The sequence below is a fragment of the Ischnura elegans genome, chromosome 1 (genome assembly GCF_921293095.1).
Source record: "Ischnura elegans chromosome 1, ioIscEleg1.1, whole genome shotgun sequence".
Lineage (NCBI taxonomy): Eukaryota > Metazoa > Arthropoda > Insecta > Odonata > Coenagrionidae > Ischnura > Ischnura elegans.
The window spans coordinates 48194207-48214988 of NC_060246.1; the positions used below are offsets into that span (position 1 = coordinate 48194207).

Consider the following 20782-nt stretch of genomic DNA (forward strand, 5'->3'; position numbering starts at 1 on the left):
CGATATTTCCCCGAAAACCAAGAGGGCGAACTGCTACTATCCAATCTCAAATTCAAACAGCAGCGTTACCCATTCATTTTGAGCCCACCTCAGCTCAGGGTCTTAAGTGCCTCGCGGGACAATGGCTTGAAAGTTATTAACCGCCCATCCTCCACAAAGCATACGAAAACCCCTAGAATCGATTTTCAGCGTTGCAAGGGTTGCTGTATTGACATGTGTTATAACAAAGTGAAGACTAGCTTGTAAATTTTCATCTTTATGACAATGATCAGGATGTACTGATAATAATATTGCACGATTGCATGATGCTTCGTCACATATTCATCAGAACGTCTACCTTACATGGGCTAATCCCTAACAATATCAACGATACACACCAACAAGTATATCAGCAAGTCAATAAATATAGAGGCTACCATAAATTGCAAGAACATCCCTACCGAAAGCCAGATGTAAAACCCGCCAGTCCAGAAAACCGAAAATTTTAATAAAATAAGTAAATAGAAAAGCTTTAAACTCTGATGATACGAGTACAGTGTATCGTAATTGTAAATTATCTGCTGAGTTCATGCCACGGTCAGCAAATTCCAAATTTAAATATTTTTCTCAAAGAAATGAGAAAAAATTACTTGATTTCATATCCTGAAAGAAAGGAAACTTTTAACCGATTGTGGAATTTATAGAAATTGTGCTTCTGAAAAAAATAACTAGGATAGCGAAAATCAGTATAATTTCATCACACGAAAACTGAAAAATAAGGATGATGTAGTGGAGAATATCAGATATAAGCGAAAAAAAAATTCTACGTTTTTAGAAAATGAAAACGGCCCCGGAAGCCTAGGGTTGAAGAGAGACTTCAAAATGGGTGCACGGGTGAGGTATATTTTCTCCTCCGTTCCACTTTAAGGGCTGAGATGAGGTGAACAGTCACGACGGCCAAGAGGCGCATTCCGAATGAGATATGAAGCATTTTTTGGCGGGGGAACTAAGTCATAAGTTTACGGAAAGGGGTCAAGTGGAACCGCTGAGAAGATTGGAAACAGACTGCGCAAGGATTCCATTAGAACACGGAGGCAAGGGGGCGGAAGGGCGGTCCTCGGTGTGCGCTAGCGAGCGGTACGTCTCTGAATGAGCGGCTCCAGAAGACGCACTCGAGTGGCGAGCCGGCGTCAGGAGAGGCTGCGATTGGCATCCCCTTGCTCGACTACGCCGCTTCACTTGAAATGGAAAATCGTGCTCCGATGGAATGGCTGCAGGCAGTTTTAATGTCCAGTAAATGAGGCAAGAGTAAATGCATCGAGCGAAAGCATATACAGCTGTTAAAGGAGGCAAGGCACTGGAATTATCAAGTAGGAGAAATGGTCGGTAGTGAGTGCGCCAAACTGGATTTAAAATATTTTTAAAAGAAACTACTTCAAAATAGAATCGGCAGAATGCAATCGATTAAAAATAAATTCGGGAATACAGTTCTAGATGGATTATGATTTATCTAAAATGGGATGTAATGAAATTAGGGTGAAAGCTAAAACATTTTTCTCCTCATTTTTACATGATTTTACGATAAAGATACGCACTTAGGCAATTAATGCGGAGATGGATTGTATCAATTTACCACATCAAATATTCAAAGGGATAAAGGAAGAGGACAATTAGTAATGGAAAGGAGGAAGGCGCTAGTCAAGGACAAAAGGGATCAATAACAATTTATTAAAAACAAACAATTGCCCTGAAATTGGCAAAAATAGGAATCACTATGGGATATTTTTAGACTATAAATTGATTATGATAATGTAAAAAAGGAAGCATATTTTCGCGAAGATAAAATTCCATATGCATAAATTCGCGCAGAACGTTAGAATAATTGGATGAGCAATAGGAAAACAGGTTTATATTTTGGCTAGGCACTTCCAGCAAAGGCTATGACCATTTTCATCTCGACAAAACATTAAATGATGATCAAAAACGTATAGCATTGGTTTCAAATATATCATGCACTTAATGCTGGAACAGTAGAAAAAGCATAGCCATTTCGTCTATGTCAGTATGCAAAACCAAAGAAGAGCGCACTATCTGATTATTCTTCAGCAGAGTCATATAATTTTAACAACAGGAAGGGCTGCTTGTGGGAAATCTTATTTTATGAAAAATACATAGAGAAGGATATTCTGTCAGGGAGAAGAGGGCTTCTACTATTTATTCCGAGGATAAAAAGCGCAAACAAGATGAAAAACAGGAACTTCAACAAAAAATGATGCCTTTGTGCCTCGCAAAAACGTATAATACCCAAAAGATAAAATGATATCAGAGAGGATTAAAAGGGGGAGATGGGGAGGGAATAAATATTAAGCCTGAATTTTCGGGAAAGAAGGGTCGAGAAGCGTTAGACGAAGGAGGAATTGAGAGAATGCGAAATTAAGGGACAGAGACAGCGAGGAGGCGAAGGACAGGAAACGAAGGTTAAAGGCTATTCATCGCAAGTAAATGGAGGGTGCAAGGGGTACAGAGAATGAACAAATCGATAAAGAATATATTCGAGGGGCTAAACGAAAAAAAAGAAACGCAGAGGAAGGAATGGAACAAGAGTGTGAGACGGGAAAAATGGAGGAAAGGTAAAAAAATGTAGGAATGGGAGAGTAAAGGTGGATAGCGTAGTGACACCCCGGGCTCAACGACCTCTCACGCTACCTTACCAGCGGCAGAGGCAGTGGATACCATCAATTTTTAACGCACCTTTCCCTCCCATACGCACTCCCTCCTCTCTTGGATATTTCATGCTCTCCGTGGTCCTCTGGCCTCCCCCACAATCCCCCTCCCATCTAAGGCCTTCCGGGTACAAACTGCCACTCTCCCGGATTCAGTTCCACTCGTATAAATATTCTCCAGGATACCTACCCTCCACTCACCCTTCTCCACAGAGCCCAATTCCCCTTCCCCACTCTCGAACCGTCCTACTCCGCCACTCCGCCATTTTCCCTCAAAAGGCTCACGTGAAGTACTCCACAGCGGCATACTTTACTCAGACACTTTTTTCGACTCACACCTCCCTCTATACGTCCAAGCCACCACTCCGACACCGGCCTATTCACGGGCTCCCTATCCACTCTTTCCTATCCATATCTATTTCTCGTTCCCTCTCCTCTCCTGCCACTTCCCTCACACATTCATACCTTCCATTCCCCGGGAAAGCACAAGCGCGGGCGATAGGGAATCTTGCACTCCATCACCTTTCTGTATCCATCTCTCGACCTATTCTCAAGGCAAGTGGTAGGGAGGAAACCCACCACTCCATCTTTCAAATATTCGATATGTAGGCATAAGCGGAATATTTTTGTGCAAAAGGAAACTCGACTTCAGCCAATTTCCTGCTCATCTTTCCCCCTAAACGATCCCTCATTCCATCTCTTAACACCAACTAGTGTTTGTCATGTCATTGAATCGATATTTGAAGGCCTTCCAGTACCTAAAATTGCCACAAATATTCCTAGTATGGGCGATAGAGGGCTTTGTTGTATCCTACATCCATCACAGTTGTTTTTTATGCCCGTCATGATGCAATCAAAAACTGATCCTTGCTTCAGCAGCGATTTGTTTTTTTAATAACTTACTAAAACTTCAGCACTTACTACAGCCAATCCTAGTTTAACAAAACATCTTATTAATTTAAGTATGCCGGGACTAGCCGCGGTGACAACTTTACGCAGCCACCCGCAAGGCACAAATTGTACGAAAAATCCACAGAGAAAAAAATCATTGGCCTTGACTGGGATTCGAGCCTGAATTTCCCAATCTCAATTTTATGTGAGTACATCTGCTTTTGCATGAGTCACTGGGAAATGCACTTATCGGTAAGAAAATAGTTTTGTATCGTGTACAAGGTCCAAATGTATTTCTAAATGACCTAAATAGAAGAACTTCCTAAATAAACCGAGGTAATGTACGCATACACAATGTTCATAAAGAATAATCTAGCTACACCTGACTCTGACCGTGAAATCCATTGGATTACCAGTTCTTATGTTGGTCACCGCTTGCGAGCAATAGAAAGCTGTTAAACATATGTACATATTGTTGATAGCTCTTTAGATCTATTTCTGTAGCGTGATCTCTTTAACAAGGCTTCAAGAGATCGCACTACACTTTCCATTCCGATGTCAATTTTCTTCGCTTTTCTCCATTCCAAAAGAGTATCTTTCTTTTCTTCCCTCTCCCTTTCATCCTCTCTCAAGGCCACTCATTAAAGTCTCCCTCCTCTCTCTGCATGATTTTCCGCTTTCATTTTCGACCACTTCTGCCCATCCGTCTTCCTTCAGTTCGACGAAAGTCAAAGGTGACCTCTCTACTCCCATTCGGATCCATCGTTGCGTCAAATCATTCAAAATTAGCTTCCAAAGTACTCTCATTCACTCTCTCCTCCACTCGAAGGGCCCTGCCTCTAGCTAAAAGGCAACACACTTTAAGGAGCTAAAGCAATGCTTCGCTTTCAAACTGCAAATATTCCAGACACTATTTCGTCAAAAAATTTCACGATAACTTATCTGTACCGAGTTTCATTCAATTCAACGAAAGCGACTCTACTGCAGAATTATATATAAAAAAACCTAATTGCTCATGACAGCCTTATCAAGCGATTTGCTTCAAAGTGAAGGTGGCCCACCTGAGAAGTAACTCCATACGCTCACATATGCGCAGCATCAGAATCTGATTCAAAACCCGACATACTGAAATGCCATCTTCTCACAGAATTCATTCAAATGGTGAAATTAATTAACGAAACACTAAAAAAGGGTAGATTGAACTACTTATTTGCTAAGAAAATTCGTACAGATGCATAAGAATAGAGAAAATAATGGAAACCATTACAAATAATTTCACTTGACCGGAATTGAACTCACATTAACCCATTATTCCCCACACTGCACATAGGGCTTTTAAGTCCGGTTATTTCGTATTTTACGGTTAATTATGGCCTAATTAAGACTAATTTTTGAAAAAAATTATTATATTTAGCATAATATATGATTTGCATAATGTTGCGTTTACGCAACGATGGGAAAACCCCGGAAAATAAAAGCAAAAAAAAATTTCAAAGCTTAGGTTGCATATTTTATTTTTCATCGTCTGTTCTGATGTAATGTTCAATAATATGCTGCGTGGAATTAAACGTAGCACTTTTAACAACATAATTATCCTTGATTTGCAAATTTGACATCTTCGCGGGGAATTATATGTAGCCTACCGATGAAATGCCCTATTCTCCCTTGACGGGCATGCTGCGGTTTACCCCACATACATGTTATTTTTTCTAAGGTGTCCCGCATGTGAACAGCGATTTTTATGCCACATGTCATCAGCCATTGTATTGGAAACGATTTCTTGTCTAAGTAAAGTTTTACGATCTCTGACCGAAATTCTAACTGAGGAATTGCTTTGCCCGTGGCTTAGGCGTAAATCACCACGGATTCACCACTGCACTGTCAACCCCTTTTCGGAATAGAGGCCACCTCCATTTTTTGCTCATAATCTGGATACGGTAACATGCAACATAATTATCGAGAAAATCTACCCTTCTATTCCCTGATTGTAACCGTTGATGATATTTCGATTTTCTACGGGAATCTCCGGGAATATATTTTCGTCCTCTCTATGGGTTCCATATTCCCATAATTTAAAGCAACAGCGATGACAGAGTTATCATGCCATCGCACTAAGAGAATATATTTTGACCTGTCAAACGAATAGTAGAAATCCTTGTTAGGTTTTTTCGTCAAATCTCTCGAAGACATGAGTGCGCAGTTTTCCGTTCGATTTCCTCTTGCTTTTCCCGTTGAAAAATAACAATTATCACTTAAGAGTTGCTAATACATTGTAACTGATGGAGAAATTATCAAAATACTTGGCAAGAATTTTCGGAGACTAACAAAAAAATTCAGTTAATTTATTACAACCGTTTCTTCTAGTGAACTTACAAATCCTAGGCATATCACTTTCAAGTTCCACCTCCCTATATGGAAAAAATTCATATAGATAGCCTGTAGATGAGGCCAGGCACCACAATGTATAACCTACTCTAAATTGTTCCCCACGAATGAACATTTTAGCTGCGTGCCACCTGAAATATGGAACCATTTGTTAGGAAAATTCCTAACTAAATGGAATTTTGGTTTTGTCTATTGAGAAAAAGTCCAACTTTCAAAAATGTATCACTTTGTGTAGTTGATAATTATCGGAGTGCTGTTGATATTTATTTAATTCATCAAACCAAGTCCTCGTCATAAATTGCCTCACAATTGCGACAGACATCTCCTCTTGGCTTGTCCAGTACAACTTAGTGCGTGGTAATATATGATACCCCGACAACACTACGATTCCAATTATAATTTTTATAGCTGCCTCACTCTGAGTAAATGTATGGTTATTTATCTTCTCAGCGTAATTATTGAGTAGTTCAAAATTAATTCAATTAATTTTCCGCTGAGAAATAAGTGACGGAGCTCAATTGGTGAGTGGCCTCCATACTGAGTAATAAGTGTTTCTATTGCCTTTTTTACACAGAAATTCGGGACTCCTATGGAGGTAGATTCTATTTTTTCACATTAAGATGAACCGCTGTTTGTTCTCTGCATCTTTTACCTGGGCGTGCGCGTTTACTGGACGATTTTTCTTTTGATACTGCTTGAGTAAAATGTGATTTACCTGCAGCACCTCCTGCAATATTTGAAATACTGAGAAGATGTAATTCCCATTGTAGTTCCAAAGTTAAGAAAATATTATACATCGCCTCTCGTGTCAATTTATATTCTTCAGCTACCTTCTTGACGCTTCTTATAAAGTATACGTCTGTGGCGTAGAAATAACGGATAAAATTCTTCAATTTTAAATCTGAAGGAAACCCCTGAACAAATTATTTAGCAAAAAGCCGAGCAAAAACTACTGTGGTATGATTGATATAATTACTGGATGAGAATTAAAGATGCATTTCAGAGGACATTTTCACTGATACGAACCCAACTGAAGCTAGAATATTAGCCTCACATCACCTAAGCGATAGAAGAAAAAATAGGTAACTCAGGATTGCACGGAGAAAATTCCAATGAGCGACTAGAGGAACGCTCCACCTTCCATCACAATCCTGCTTCAACTAATAGGTTTCTCACCCTCTCATTCTACCATCTTTGAAAATGAATGCATCTGAAGCTGAATTTAACGTCTAAGAAGTAATCCTTTCACTCAACGACATGGGAATGACATTGCTCTGTATCGGTTCCACGTGTGCGCGCAACAGCTTGACTCCACCAAGTACCAGAGTGTTCGATGTAAAATTCGTACCGATGGCCATGTTGGAATTCAAGATGCCAATCACCCTTTCCTATGTTAACTCTCAACCTGTGAGTGCCAAAAATGTATCTAAACTGCCTCCAAAAGACTACGTTGTCGATTAAAAGCCATATTGACGATTTTCGTTATGCTTTGAGACAAGCCCTCTGGTCTACCAGAGAATTCCCATCGTTGCGTAAACGCAACATTATTTACAACAACCATATTTATACCAGTAACGACGAAATTTCGTGACAAAAATAAACATGATGAATGAAGAAGCTTAGAACTAAGAGAAAACATTACCTCTAGTAAGATCACGCAATAAATCTTTGTAAAAAAATATTTACAGTTTTTAGTACTTCAACACTTCGAAATAGGCAAATTTCGAAGTAAAATAAAAATTATTGTTTTAATGAATATTTTTCCAAAAATAACTGAATAAGTGCGAATGGTATTTCAGGAATTCAGAAACCCTGAGAAAAAATTATCCTGAAGCAAAGGTTTTTTATAATAATTTCAATTCAATAATGTTGCGTTTACGCAACGCTGGGGATTAATGGGTTAACCAATTGCCGGACAGGCATTATACTAGTTGTATACGCCACCATGCTGTTTTCTCCCTGATGATAATTTGATCTATAGATGATTTGATGATTTGTAGGAAAATAGCTTTTTGGTGCAATTGGTGGGACATGTGACCGGCAATCATCAGACCTAGAATTCAGTCCCGGCTTTTGGAATAATTTATTCACGAAGATCATCTCCTGTTGGTTCAATTTCTCTGCCTCCATTTTTTTCGCGATTTAAATTCTGCATTTCTGTTCTCTCCAAAACCAAAACCATTCTGGATCCAGTCCAATATCCATTACAAAACTTTTCCTTTTGGCTTTTCTCTCCTCTTCCCATCCTCTCCTGCCCCTCAGCATTTCCTTCTAAATTTACCAAACTGCCACCCTTTCCTCGCTCCCACTTTCGCGAGCCTCGCGTCAGATGATTAATGCAAGGGAGTATTACTCACTCACTCTCTCACTAGGGAGGCAGGAATTTCTGCGACTTCCACTCCGGAAGGTGACGGACCCTGGGGTACAAAGCCGACGGACGGAAAGTTAATATTTCTAGTTCGTCAAATTTCCGATGCGCGACAACGTCGTAAATTACAAGCCATCCCCGAGAGGAGGAAATTGGACCGGTGGCGATTTCTTCAGCGACGAGTTTACTGCTGCATTTTTACGATTCCCTTGGTGACGAGAACAAATACGCGGGTCTGAACGCCTCGCAAAGGCATTTATATTTGTTTTACACCTAAACACGATCTTTGAACGCTGATATATAAGTTTCTGAACTTATTCAAAGCGATATCAATACAAATTGAAAATTTCTTCAGCTAATGAATGATTCTGAGAGATACAACAAGCAGCAATAAACCGTAACAAAATAAGCGAATGAAACTCAAAACTAAGAAAAATACCATCACGTGCATTAAATAGGATTGTGTAATTAAAGGAACTCAACGAAAAATGGATAAGAATTCAGGCCTTCGTAGCAATAGCCGTAATGGATATAAAACAAAACTTGCAAATTTTTCATGTGAACTTTAACTATCACACGACCCGGGCTTTGATACATTATATCATCTTCAGGTGATATTACAGCGTTTAAATACAATATATACTCAAAAGATGTGGGCAGAGGAGGCGGCAATGGAGGGGGCAGAGGGGAAGTATTTAATTAATTTATTGGCGAATGAAATAAGTTCATAAATAAAAAGAATAAATTCATTAGTGAAATTTCCAAGTATCGTTTTATTTCCATGATGGAAAAAATACAAAATTATCGTGGAAGCATTTCAATTTGTTAATCGCCAAAAAATATTGGGAAATATAAAAATTACGGAAAAATATTTAAACAAATAGGAACTCATTAATTAAAAATTATCATTGCAACTAGAGGACAAAAGCTTAAGACTATCTGAATGGCAAGCAAATTTCATTGAATGATGTCAATTTCTAAATTTAAAGCTAATTTTTATAATGTTTGAGAAGGTCAATGTAATTAATCCATTTCAAGGAAACTATATCTAACCTTAGTTGCACACAAATTTCATTTGCATCATTTTCAAGGCAATAAAGCCCTGTGAACATCTAAGCTACGGAAAATGCGACAATATTGTAAAACTCATCTCTCATTCGACTGTTCATCCTAAGTTTGGCCCGTGCCGGATTTTAACCCCATCTCCATTCGCTCCCTGATTAAATGAGGAGGTTTTCAATACGATAAATCAAGCAATTACGCGACTACTCGGCATGCAGATGTTGAGAAAAGGAGGAACAAGGATGAGCGTGAGGAGACGAGGAGCTTTCCCCCGATATCTTATCTGGAACCAACTCCCTCTAAGCCGAGCGGGGAATATGGCCAGGTTATCCGTTGCTCCCATTTAATCTCGTTTCCCCGAGAGAGAGCTTTCCTGCATAATTCCCATTAATTAAAGAATATCCGATATTCAAATATGGTCGTCGTAAAGACGCTTTCATCCAATGGCAGAGGAGAAGTATAATGATCGCTAAGCCAGGCGTGAATCCAGTGACTGAGGAACGCCGTTTTTTTTTTCGAGGGATTGGGAACGATGGGAGGATAGAAGGAAAATAACAACGCCACGTTATCATGCTCAGATAGTTCCTTCATTCGAACAGGAAAAGAAATACGCCACTGGAGCATGAACGGGGAAATAAGGAAGGAGTGTTTGAAGGTGGCGTGAGATCTGACGGAGTAAAATATCGGAAGGAGTGTGAGATGGGAGGAAATAGGGTTTTGATAAATTAAGTTGGCTTAATCCGTGCCTAATCACATCACATTCTCTCTCTCTCACTCTTCATAACGGAGAGCGGAGCACAAGCTTTATTCAATAATGCCCAACACTGTGAAATCCTTCCCTCATCCAGCCCTCCACACCAAACTCCCCCTCTTATTCCTTTCCGTCGCCTGATCCACTACGTTCACTTCCCGACCATATTAGAAGCCCTCCAGAGTGTGCACCCAATTCATCCGAGAAAAAAGTGATCCTTGGCTAGGGGAAGAATAGAGAATTTAGGATGCTGGAGGAGAGGAGGGGGTGAGCAGATGGAGTAGGGATGAAAAGGTGGGTAGGGGGAAAAGGTACAGGGGCTTGGGGGCGAACTAAAAATTTGAAGCAAAAGGGAGCAGGGGCCCTTGGCCTTTAATTCGCCCTTTTTAGAGGTCTTACCACCGCCACCCCCTTTCCTGCCTGACAATACACTTTCCAACCCCCTAGCAGCTCTCTGCCGCGTGGAGCCAATCCGAAACGAACAACAATGGGCACCCTTTTACCCTTTGATGCCGCTTCCCGTGCAACGGGGAATACATGTCAATTTACGTCGTGCCTGCATACATATGTATGCTCGCGTGCGCTTAAAGTGGGGGGGAGGTATGGGGAGGAGAGATCGGGCGGGAGGTTCTCGGGAAGAGCTCAGTCACTCATGAACGAATCTTTCTTTTTCATTCACTCATGAACGAATCTTTCCTTTACATTCAATCATGAAAGAATCCGAATTACATAACTTCCATCCGAATCCAAATACATACTTCAAAATGAACGATTTTTGGGTCACTAACAGGGATAATTGAGGTTTGAACAAGTTATTTGATGAAATTATGAACAAGTTATTTGATGAAACTATGAACAATAATATTCTGAACCAGTTGTAGTGAAATAAATTCCCAGTAATCAATACATGAATATATAAGTCAGTTCCCTTACTTGGGCCACATCGTACTTCGAGATTTTATTTTAGGGTGTCCGAAGGCTATATCAGGCATTGGATCCCGGGAACCATTTTTATTAGCAGCCAAGTGCTCTATCCACTAGGCTACCACCCTACTCGATGAATAATTAACAGTTTTAAATTTAAAACTGCGGTGAAAAGTACGGATAAAAATGGCTTGAGGAATAACAATTTTCCACTGGGAGTGTAGAGAATTTTTATTTTTATTTTTTTTTCAATTTCATGATGATCAGAATCCAAACCATCAAGCCTGAAACTTCAGCATTTAGAAAATGTATAGTAAATCAAATATTCATTAGTGTTCCAGAATTTGCAAAAATCAATTTTTGGATCATGGGTTTGCGAATTTATTTCACATAACCGCGATTTGCCATGTTTTTATACATTAGGAACGATTTGTAGAACCAAATCAAACCAAGAACCCAATCACCTGAACGGAATCGTCAAAATGCACCGAAATTTCCACCCCTGGTTCCGGGAGAGAGAGGTCCGGGCAGGGGCCGTCTAACCCCCACCGACGCATCGCCGTAAATTGGAGTGGAAAGGTCCCCGCGCTCGGGGAGACCCAGTGCTCTCGAGGCGGAAGAAGTCGCGGGAGGGCGCGCGAGCGGGGAAGCCACGGGAGTCCTTTGTATGCACAGACCTCCCCCACGCGATGCTCTCCCCCGAATATCAGCCGCCGTTTAAAAAGCCCTCGTGCGCCCATAAAAGCCCCCAAGGAGAGCGACGGCGCAATGAGCTAAGTGATGCACGAGCTTAATCGCGTGTGCGGCCACCGCTTGAATGGCAAGTGCTCCGAAGAGAACGTTCGAGGGACCTGGGAAGAGCGCCACTGCATTACTGGGGAGTCAATGCCGGGTCTCCTGATAAGCGGTAACTAACCTTGCGTACCTAGCTAAAACATTAGCCACTGCCGCTATGAATTAGATTATGATTCCGCTCCGGTTATTTCTGTAGGGCTACTGGTCGCTAAGCAAGCGTCTATCATAAAATACCGTTGTGATCCACAATTTTTTACCACTGTTCTCAGCCAAGTTCTCACTAACGTATCGCCGAAAATATCACTTATTCTCCGAAATTAAAAAAAAATTAAAATTTCATGCATGTAATCCAATGCTTTTAAGAGCGGAAGAATAAGAGATTAAGCTGGCTAACTTTCACTTCTAATGAAAATTAATCGATAAATTGGGCACCATGTAAAGAGCGGTTAAGGGTTCTAAGCACGTCTCTCAAAAATATTACATGAAACTGGAGACCAACCGTAAAGCTTTTTTTAGATTCAGTCCCAGGCAACACTAGGTTTCACTCTATCCTTCTTCAATTTGCTATATTTAACAAATTGTTAAGCCTCTTACACGTGAAGCATAAGTATCGATTATTACGCGACCTCAATATCCTACGAGATGTCACTGTTTAAACACCATAAATTGCAAAAAGCGCAATCTAATTCACATATACGCCCCGGTTCTACCTCAATGCGATCGGTATACAAGTCATCCATTCATCCACCCGGGGGTGTATTCGTCATGTGACTACAATTAACTTTTCATTAATACATCGGGAATAACTTCAGCCATTATTATCCGGCCCAAGGACAAATTAACTGACAACCAGCTATTACATGTTTGCCTAAGAAATGAATACAGCACTTGTATTGCTAACTAACACAAGTATTGACCATGGACGATGCGTCGCCTTCACCTCTTCAAGCAGTCCGACTGATGCAAAAATGTTTTCCTGGAGTAAACGATTCATGCGAACGACGATCGAAAGTACTTTACGTCTTTGCAAAGAGGTGATCGATGAAAGACATTGAGGAAAACGCCGTGGAGGAGGTGACTCGGAAGGCGATGGAGGTGCAAGACGCACGTAATGCGCATAAATGAGAGGTGAGGAAATGCGCGGGATGACAGGGCTCGCGAATGGAAGAGCGAGAAGAGAAGAGGAAATGGAACGGAATATATCGAGAAAGAGAAAACGCTCCTCAGGAAGACGGGGGTGGGAAGAGGAAGATCAAAAGGAGAGAAGGAGCTAGAATATAGAGAAGCGAGAGCAAAATGAGAGGAAAAGAGTTGAATGACTACGAAGGGAGAAGAAGAAACTCCTCCCTTGCTTCCCTCTCTTTCTCGCACAAGACATTTTTTTCGCTTCGCCAGGCCTCGCGGGAGCGTATCAAAATTTTAGAAGCAATTTGAAGCGGAAAAACGGATGGAGGAGTGGTTTCTTTTCCTTTTTTTATTTTTCGGGGCCGCTCCGTAGGGTAGGTAGCGAGGGGTTCGGGGAGAGGAGGAAAAGATCCGAGCGGGAAACGGGGCTTGCGAAGTGGGGGCACGCGAGGAAGGAGCTCCGTAAAGGGACCGGGTTGGAAGTTTCGAGGGCTCAAAAGGTAGAGTGTATGAAGGGCATGGGGATGGGTGCGGCTTTGGCATCGCGAAGGAGGAGGAAGAAACGGATCGAGTGTGCAGATGAAGAAGGTGATGTTCTTGCAGTAAAACTCAGAAGACTCGAGAAAGGGAGGAGAAAGGTAAGTCGGCAAATAAAAGAAGGTAGTCGAGAAAGTTAGAGTAAGTAAGTGGTAAACCAGAGCCATAATGTGAAGGATTTGAAGCAACTAAATTTGAAGGATTCAGACGATAATCAGTATGATATCGCTGAAAACCCGCAAAAAAGGAAAATCGAGAATAATCTGTAAATACGCATTATACACATTGCCCGAGGAAGCTGTACGGTAAATAATACTGCGGAATAGATCAATTTCTTGTGTACAATTGGAAGGTATACCTGAAACTCACGCAACCGCGACAAAAATATGAGTGAAGTTATTTCATCTTCTTTCGTATAAACATTCAATTTTTCTTCTAAAACAATAAGCTATTTGTATGCTCTTAATGTTGAAAACCCCAGCCATGTGGTCATTGAGCCAAAGCCATTAGGTTAACAAGCGCAGATTTGACTCTCGCCACCGAGTGACGGCACGGCAAAAGACTGTCTATTATAGCCTAGTCATTGATACCCATAACCCTCACTCGAATAAATACTTCCGGAGAGGAGATGATTCTTGCGAGAGCTATGATTCATCTTCATTGGACCTCTTTGGTACTTGTCAATACAGAAAATGTTTATTCATAAATGTACATAGGATATTTAACAATAGTATATTATGACGTATAGGAGTTTATTTCGTATTTTTACTCGTAATTAGAATACATGTGTATATTTGCGTTCATAATTTTACCCAAGTGTCTTGTACGCCAGCTAAACTGCTAATTACGTGGATAAATTCGGAGCAACTATCGAGTCGACGGTTTCACAGGAGCGTCAATTAGTTCATCACTTCTTAAACCAGCGTAATTAGACTTTGTGTACCTAAGCTTGAGTAAAACCACGATCCACGTGTTCTAAATTGCATCGACGAAAAACACGATGGCAACAATGAATTTTTACACTTCTGACAGCAATGATCTGGAAACGAGTTTTTTGTAAAATTGTAGTAGACACATTGATTGAGAAATTAATAACAAATGTGAGAACATAAAAGGAAAACACATTCGTCTTGTACTTCTTCAAAGATAGTTATCCTATTTCATGCATGTTCCCAGCTGGGCGGAAAACTGGATGGTGAAGGGATAAAGTAAAAGAAGAGCTACTGATTCACGTTTCTGTTCAAGTGTGAGCTACGAAGACCAAGCAATGTAGGTGAGAATCACGCTCCGAGGTAACTAAAAGTTTTTTTAGCGGGTGTAGGCAGGGAATAAATTTAAAACGCTGAAAAACGACTCGGGGATGCATGATAAGCGATGTCATCCGGCGGGAAGACGGTATAGAATAGGAAACTCAATATCAGAACAACAGCTAGTCTGCAAGAGAACTATTCGAGAAGAGCAACTTGAAGGAGGCGAGTTGGGCGAGGGAGATCCTCGTACAGACACCAGTACGAGGTGTTTGTATTTAAGTGGCCGCGGCGTAGCTAACCAGGGTGCTCAAGAATGGCGCAGGAGATCGAGTGGTTTGGCGAAGACAGAGAGTTTTCCGCCCAGGAAATGGGGCCGTACTCACGGGCGGACGGAGGGAGCAAGCGGGTACTCCGGGATCGAGAGAGCGAGGGAATGTATGCATGTATGTGGGAGTTGGTGGGCAAACAGAGGGCGAGTTGCAAGCCAGGATAGGCAAGGACATAAAATGAACCCTACACACAATATTCGGGAATGCAAGACTACGACGAAATTCAATATACGTGGGGAACATTACCAACTCTTAGCATTTATCCAATGGATGATTGCCAAAATTTCTACTTTATTTGCAACCTTAACGAATATTATAGAAGGATTATCTATCAATTAACTATCTAAGGTAAAGTAATAAAATATTTTGCCCATGATCATTCCAGCAAAGGCATCCATTCGTAGCTGGCATGAGCAGTAACCGAAACTTTACTGCTCCGTGCACCACGAGTGATAAGAGATATACCATGGAGTGATAAAAGCGAGTGATGATGGACCTAGTTATGAAAAGGAAGATGTAGTGCTCGTAACTATAATTAATGGCATTTCTTTTTTCACTGTGTGTGAGCAAAAACAAGAATACCCATAAACATTCTAACAAATACACCGTGCAGGTGATAGGCTTGATATGTGTAATTTGCAGACTGAGAAATTTTCCTGAAATTTAAAAAAATACATATCAGGCTCCAAAAGAGATTATTTGTATTACGTAATAGATGCGTTACACTTAGTATTATTAAAAGTGGATTTCTCCCCTCTGTACTAGGAAATGAAAACCAATGAGTTTGGCGTAAATTTTTTAAAAAGCTTATTAACAAAGCTGCTTAGCAATTTATGATAAATACTATACGAAAAACAATATTGCACGGTATAATTTTTACCCCAAATTTATTTTAAATTCAAAGAGTTCCATTTTCCAACTAAAAAGTAAATGATCATGAATTACAGCACCCTCTGAGGCGTTGCTAATCTAGAGATTCTTCATAAAAAAGGCCAGGCAATAAGGTATGCGCGGCAATATATTTGTTTATGTGTGGATATTGGAACATCGGATGCAATATACAGCGTAAAAGGATGGTCTAAGTTAGGGCTGTATATATGGTAGTGAAAACAAGTTTATGACACGACTCCTCTAGCAAACAATGCTAACTACCATGCAACTGTGTTATAATGCCATAATTGATGTTTTTTATTCGTACATTGTTGCTCTTTGCAATGGCGAAAGTGATATGGAAACGTAGGCTAAATTTATGGCCATATTTGAAACGAATTGTCTCATTTACGACGTGAGGGTCGCACTTGCGCCAAAATTTGAGACCTTAGTTCACGCCGCATAGCGCGATTTTTCAGTTTACAGGGAAATGGCAGGAGGTGATATGGGCTACTTATTTTTTTTGTGTGTGCGAAAAAATAAGCACAAAGTGATTGCTAAAGATTAATAGAAAAAACCATTATCAAAAACGATGACGGAAAATTAATTCGAAAGGATGGATAGATAAAAACAGATGCAGGATTATGAAATAGGACGGACCAATTAAAGCCACGGGATGGTAAAATGAGGAGGAAAATTTTCCTCCAAAACGTAAACATCTCAGAGAAAAGGTCGCCCAAAGGGAAGAATGGAGAAAAAAAGAGAATGAAATTTTTCAAGAGAAATGAAAATCCTTAGCATTGGAGGGAATCGGTTGAGGACACGCCTACGTGAAAGGTTAGTTGAGGGCATGAGGATGAGTAGCTCGGGGTTCGAAGGGGGTGGAGTAGAGAGAAGTAAAAAGACGAGGAAAGAAGGAAGTGGGCAAGGAAAAGAAAGAGGACCGCGTTAAAAGGAGGGCAGGGCACCATTAAACTAAAAAAAATATAATAAGATGAAAGACAAATTTTGGGATGGAGGGAATTTGGTGAGAAGGGGAAAGATGGGAGGAGATGAAAATATGGACTACGATGAGAGAGGTAGGAGGGTCGGATGTATTCGAAGTGGGGGGGGGGGAAAGACGGCGGAAAACGATACGGAGTGATCTTTGCTTACTCCTGAGGGAGCAATAAGGGAGGGGGAGGAGGAGCGGTGTGAGGGAGCATCGAAAAAAGTAGCTGATGCGAGGAGATCCGAGGGAAACATCATGTGGGGTTGGAAATTCTGGGGTTTGGATGGGCATCCGATGAGAGAACGTTGTTTGGACCAAACAAAGCAAGACTAAACAGGAACAGAGTCAGGTAACTAGCCCTTTCTTTTGACTACCTTAGCACAAATACGGTTGGATGACTCTCAACGACGATAAAAGGGCTTGCAACAATATGGTACGGCGAAAGGATCGATCCCTTTAAAGTCTACGACAGAGAATGGAAAAATAACTCAAAGAGACTAAGGATTGAAATCAATATTAAGTAAATGGCATAAATACATGGACCTATAAGGAGGAAAAAATGACTGAAAATATAACTTAAAATCAAAGTCACAATAAAATTGGAGATTAGACAAAAATTTTTGCCAGGCGTTTAAGATGAAAATTCATCGAAACGAGAGGATGAGGAGTCATAAGGTCAATGCGGCACCTAAGGGCGATGCGGATGAGTTCATGTCCGTGAGAAGGATGAGGGATAACATATTAAAATGGTAATCCTACTTTTAACTTAATTTTTAATTTAACATGAAACTGACCCTCTGACACTTGCGAGAATCCGAGTTCTCAATCCCTTGAATACCGATACAAGTTTCTCATTTCATTCTTTTTGAATCCAATCACATCGATTACAACCGTAAACCATACTGAAAAAGATATCAAGCAAAATAAATAGCCAAAAAATGTTGATGAACCGAAAATTAAAATGGTGGTGAGCTTGGAAAAGTAATTCTAACAAAAAAAGCAAAATGCGAAAGATAATTTTAGTCAAATACTACCGATTAAAACAGTCAAAAGGAAATTTCAAAATTACTACTTCACAAAGAAAACGTTACTTGTAAAATGTAGATTTTTGCTTAATTTACTCCCATTTGACTTCAAAATTCTAAAAGAAAGATATAGCTACAGTAACCTAAAACTTTTATGTTACCCATGAAATAAATTACTTTCCCAAGTAGTGGCTGTAAGTTTGGAAACTAAAGAGGCTAAGATGAACTAACTTAATTTTATAAGGAAAGGGAATAAAAATGAAAGTATAGAAAGAAGGATTCTTTCTTATTATTTTACTCACCATTTTCATGAAGATAAATATGAAGCAGGTAAGCTACGACTTCAAAAGATGTGTTTCTCGATCTGGAAGGAAGAAAGGAATGCGTTATAATTTGGTTATTGAATTGGAAATTAAAGTTTATATAATGCATAGCTGATTACCTTACATTTTCTTCGGCAGTTCTAATTAACCAACCTTAAATTCCAATTTAAACTCTTTTTAAGGCAAATGACAAAAGAGAAATATTATCCTTATAACGATTAAAATCAATACCCTAAAAAAATCGAGAAAGAGACCATTAGCAAAACTAAGAAAATTAATGTAATGAAGTGCTACAGCAAAAAATAACATGGAGAAATTTATATCGCTATCCCAAATTAAATAATTTGATATTTAATCCTAAGTATTGAATCATCTAGCCACAAATATAATTCCGTAGTTAAACAAACAAACTACACCTATTCACTAAAGTGATTTAAACAAATTAGTGTCCAAACTATTCACAAATTTAGCATAATTAAGCAAAATTTAAACTCTTTACTAGCATTCACTTACTGGTAGTATTTTATACCTTTCGAATATAAAGTGGAATTCTCCTATACTACTTGGTATGGTGGTAATACTGCTTGGCATATCGTTCACTTATTGGATAATAGATTACATCGACTGAACCATGATTTAATGCATGAGGGGTAAAAGAATAGAAATGATCGGAGTACATGGAAGTTAGTTGAGTTGCTTTTGCATCCTAGTGTCGAATAACATGAACCACGCGTGGGTCTGAATACGCCTTATTGCTCAGGTACCACGTTTTTCCTCCCCCTACCATTCAACCTCCTCCATCCTTACTACTGCTCGAAGACTCATTTCCTCGTTCCAAATCGACGGGTGTGTGCATGAGATAAAGGTGGGGGAGGAAAGTGTAGTAAGAATAGGATAGGAAGGGACGTTCCACGGCTGGAAATAAGAAGTAGAGGGAGATTGGGGGAGGTAGAAGAGAAATACTGACGCAGTGGGGGTGGATGTATGAACGACGGCGGTTCGTTTGGAGAGAGGGAAGCGAAAGAGTCCAAGGAGGCATTGGGGGAGTGAAGAGAGATTGTTCCAGGACCTTTTCCTGCGGAGAAACCACCCAAGCGGAGAGCCAGATGAGAAGGGGACAAAAGTAAGTGAAGTAGCGGAGAAGCTAAGTAAGGGTGGGGAGGAGAGGGGGTGGTGTGACGGAGTGGTAAGAAAGCAAGTGGGAAAACGTGGGGGAGGCGAAAGATTGAAATGCAGTTGGGGCGGGAGAGAGCGGAGGAAGGAGAAGAGAAAGGTGAAATCGAGAGAAAGGGAGCAAGGACGAGGACCGTACAAGGAAAATGAACGGAGAAAGGTGGAATGAGGAGGAAAAGATGAGAGTCTCGCGCTTTTCTTCGAAGAGCAAAAAAAAAACACATTTGGAAGGGGACCACTTCGATTAGAGAGGATATTTTTCGCTTGCCAAAACAATGGGGCGTAATTAGATTGAAAGGCTCGGGATAAATAATCGCACCTAATTGAAGGTCGTTGAAGCCATTTTTCGAGGAAGGTCTTTAATTTATTAAGCCCCTAAAAAAAGCATTAAAAACAGCGGCAGAGTATATTGTGGATAAAAGAGTATGTAAATTGAGTACTATATGTTTTCACATTTATTTTCCATTAAAAAATTAATTAGATACCGTAATTACAAAAGTATTCTATGTATTCGGAGCCAATATTTTGAGATAAAAGCATTCTGCAACACCTAACGTCTTACTTTACAGCTGTTATGGATTAAGCCCTTTCTGTAATAAAATATTTTGAGAAAACGCTACAGACATAAAAAAACTATAAATGTCTAAAATTCATTGAAGATAATATTTCATGGAATTTAAAAGGAATACAAAGGTAATTGCTAACACATATTTGTCTTTTCTACAAATTGTATAGGCTTTAGAGTTGCAGAAAAAAACTTTTTGGTGGAATATTTAATCGTCATATGAAACACTACCATTTAAATAGCTGGAATAAATAACTCCCTAACCAGTAAACTCGTAAGGGGGAGACAACAAAAATCTCTTTCAATGCTCATGGGAAAACGGATCATCGAGAAAATCAGAAAATTACTTTAAGCGGCGTTTTGACGATATCGCAACACAAGAAAGGTGCTAACTTTGAGGGGACTTGAGAATGGTCAAAGGAAATAGTCCATTTACTCTTGGAATATAAATTATAAAATAATACTTAATATAAAGGTATTTAACGCAAGATTCGGCGAAAAAAGTGATTCAATTAGGATGCTTTCATCAAGCCCAGAAACTATGCAAAAAAATAATTTTTTCAATCACCATTTCTCGGATAATGGCTTAACTCTCAAGATGATATGCCAGAATGGAAGCCGAAATATAACCTGATCTCCGCAGAATAGACTACGATAACAAATGAGGGAAAGCAAAAATGCAGGAAAACGCAAGGCTGTGGCGAAGGGTTGGAATT

General features: G+C 40.0%; 1 protein-coding gene across 2 annotated transcripts in view; it reads right to left on the reverse strand.

The window, feature by feature from the left end:
• LOC124159516 (discoidin domain-containing receptor 2-like) overlaps window positions 1-18375 on the reverse strand; it is a 562201-nt gene extending 543826 nt beyond the window's left edge. For both annotated transcript variants that reach the window (XM_046535396.1, XM_046535380.1), the window contains exon 1: window positions 18308-18375. The gene's annotated coding sequence lies outside the window, so the exon portion shown is untranslated. The remainder of the gene's footprint in view (window positions 1-18307) is intronic.
• Window positions 18376-20782: the final 2407 nt, after the last annotated feature.